The sequence below is a fragment of the Carassius auratus genome, unplaced genomic scaffold, assembly GCF_003368295.1.
Source record: "Carassius auratus strain Wakin unplaced genomic scaffold, ASM336829v1 scaf_tig00035879, whole genome shotgun sequence".
NCBI classification, from domain to species: Eukaryota; Metazoa; Chordata; class Actinopteri; order Cypriniformes; family Cyprinidae; genus Carassius; species Carassius auratus.
This window is the reverse complement of record NW_020526270.1, coordinates 28314-31835: the sequence shown is the minus strand read 5'-3', so window position 1 is coordinate 31835 and position 3522 is coordinate 28314.

The following is a 3522-nucleotide window of genomic DNA, read 5'->3' as shown; positions in this document are numbered from 1 at the left end:
AGTGAAATCCTTTAAAATATTCATATTGGCAGACCTGGATTAGAAAACGAAACAACAGACCCTTTTTTATTTTTTACAATTGTAGATGGGGTATATGTTTTTTCAAAATTCATATGAACACAATAGTTTGGATTAATCTCAGCTTCTTTACATTCACCTTAATGGTATTTTCATAGTGTGATGGAGTGTGTGTTGTATCCATGTTAGATTAGATAGACCTTAATGCAACATAAACATAAACATCTGCTGAGTGATTGGCTGTTAACATAAATCATGTGAGCTATCGTTCTGTACTCCGTCACCACATTTATACTCATTTCACATTACAAACATAATCTCTGCTAGCATGAGACTCGAGACAGCAAGGATGAGAATTTTCAGTATCACTTTTTTTAACTCACATGCTTGGCCTGCTTTATCAGTGTAGGACAACGTATATGCTTTTTTCCCATTTTTCAATTTTTTTTACACACATACTTGTAAAAGCATTTGTAGATTTATTCACGCTGACTTGAGCAAGACTTTCTGCTTTGTCAGCAGTCAAGTAGAATGTGCATCAGCCATGTCAAAGAATACATTTAGGTCATGTCAGGATTTCATCAGTTGGAATTCAGCTGGTGTGTCTAAACGCGTGGCATTTCCAGAGTTGAGCATCATGCCTGTGAGCACAATTGTCACACTCCTGGTAACTCGAATGCAATGTGGTTTTGGTGAGTCCTTAAAAAAAAAAAAATAATAATAAAGTTGTGAAGACAATGTTTTAGAATTTGTTCTGATGTTGTGAAATGCATCAGGGTCTTGTGAGCAAAGCAATACAAATTTCACAGCAGCCAAGACTGCTCCTCAATGCTGAGTCATATATCTGCTAAAACAATAGCTTTGTGCTGGCACTAACAGACCCACTAATGAGGCATCATCAGGTCTAAAGGAATTCCCATTGTGTTTAGGAGTAGTTGGATTTGACAGGAAGGGGGCTTGCTTAGTTAAAGTGTGACCAGATTTAATTAGGTGTCTGTCTGATAACTGAAAATGGTATGTGGCTTTTGACTTTAGGGCTTGACTTTTAATACATAGCTTACTATTTAAGTTATCACAACAAACTCAACTGACGAGTTCTATCTCATTCAAGAGTTTCAGGCTACTGGTCCCTTCAAGTTTTAATGGTTTATTACTCAATACAGCCTGCAAATCAGTTTTCACTCTGCATTTAAGTTTGCCATCTAATGTTATCGAAAGTTGTCTTAAGGTTTGTTAAGATGAAACCTATAGAAAATTTAAAGTAGAAGTCACAGTTACGTCACTTGCCACATGTTGTATTAGCCCTACAGTTAAAGCAGGAAATACTGTTTAAATCTATAACATTTTATATAGCATTTACCTATTTTATCTCACAATTGGGACTTTTCTTTTTTCTTGCAAATGCAAGTTTATCTCCTAGTTTGAATATAATAACTTAATTCAACTCAACAATTGAGAGTTTGTCAATTCTGAGGGGAAAAAAAAGTCGAAGGAAAAAAGAGAGAATGACGAGTTGATTTTTCTTTCCAGAATTGTGAGATGTAATCCGAAGAAGGAATTTGAAGAAAAAAAAGACAGAATTTTGAAAAATAAACTTTTTAATTATTTTATTAAATGGTTTGCATAGACATGCTATGTTAAAACACTAAAATTGGTCTATGCCTCTGATCAGCAGTATACTGAAAAACAATGGTGTGTTTACTTTGGAGAAAAGAAAATCATTCAGAAATTGCTAGTAAATTTCACAAATAATTACAAAGATAAAAGTATAATTGAAATAACACAACATTTGGAGTAAACATACTCCAATAATCTTTGTTTTATTTACATCTTTGAAAGTTTGTTTTCCAACATGTATTTATTCTTTTGATAAATATCTATTATATCTATAAATGTTTACGTAGAACATAAAATCCAATGTTTTCTGAACAGTGAATTTCAGATTACATATACTATATGTGTGACTTTTACAGACTTAAAAATACATTGTGGCACCTGGAATCTAAAAAAAAAAAAAAAACACTTTACCCAATAGGCCTATGACAGTTTGTAAGCTAAATGTATTGAGTCAGTAACTTTAGATACAATTCATGGTTGTGTAACATTAGTCTCCTGGAGGAGAACAGTATCCAGCTCTTTTGAGTTTGTGGCCCCTGATCCTTGATAGTTGTACTGATAGAGTAAACTGACTTGGCTTTCTGTCCATAATGGAGGGCTAAAGTGCTGTTTCCCCCTAAATAATTTAATTATCAGTAAAGTAACAACAAAATAAAAGATGCCGGAGAACAATTGTCATGGGAGTGAGCTGAGCAGCTGTTTATATATTCGTATGACTGACAGGAGTAGAAAAACATGCACCTCCTGAAATTTCATTTAGAGCTCCATGTAATGCAAGAATGCCAAGAACATAATATAATAGTTAAAATGCTTCTGATGTAGGAGGCCTGATGCATTCCCCTTGGTTGTGGAGAATAACTGTACAGCAGCTTCTATAACCAGGGATCATACATCAGTAATTCTTTTATCACTAGTCAGAAAAGTGCTAAAGCATCATAGTGTAAAAGAAGTCAGACAGGGTTCTTGAGGGGGTTTTGATTCTTAGCAGAAAAATATGGACAGTAAAACTTCAGTGTGAAATAGTAGGCCTCATGTCCACAACAGCTACGGGGTCAATAGATTTACGACACCAAGTCTTTGAAAAATGAACTAAAAACCTTGTTCTCCATCTTGCATAACATGTTCAGGACTCTGAAGACTTAAAGGGGAAAGTTCACCCCCAAAAAAAGAAAGAAAGAAAGAAAGAAAGATAACCCTGTCTTGTGGGTCTACCCATCCTGATGTTATTCCAAACCCGTATTAGTGTCTTTCTTCAGTGGAACACAAAAGAAAATGTAAATATGACTGCTTCAGCAGGGGCGCTACTATGGTCTCTGGGCCCCCTGAACAGCATATTGACCCGGGCCCCCTCCGTGATTGTGTTTTTGTATTTTATTTATTTTTTTTACCCCCTTAAAAATCACTTTATGGGTCCCCTCTCCCTTGTCGGACCTTTGGATTTGTCCTAACCTTCCCCCAATTACAGCTTCACTTTCATTAAAAAGCTCCTCTAAAAAAAAAAAAAAAAAGAAAGAAAAGAAAAGAAAGGTTTAAAATAACACGAATGTGGGTGAGTAAATTAATTGTCATTTGGTTTGAAATATCTCTTTAAAAGCCACATGAACACAAGTATTTATTATTTTATTTATATATTTTTATCTTATCTTCGCCTTTTCATCCCACGGCCAAAAATAGATGAATGATAAACTGAATCAAAGTAGAAGACCCAAATATAGGTGAATAGTAGTGACCCAAATATCTGAACAGACGCGACATATCATATAACGCAGGCTTAATTTTCAAACTACTTTCGCATCCCTTAATGTTGATGATCCCTCTCAGTCACCGCGCTACGAGTGACAGCCAATCAGCGGCTCTGTCGCTTAGACCGCATGAGATTTCAGAGAG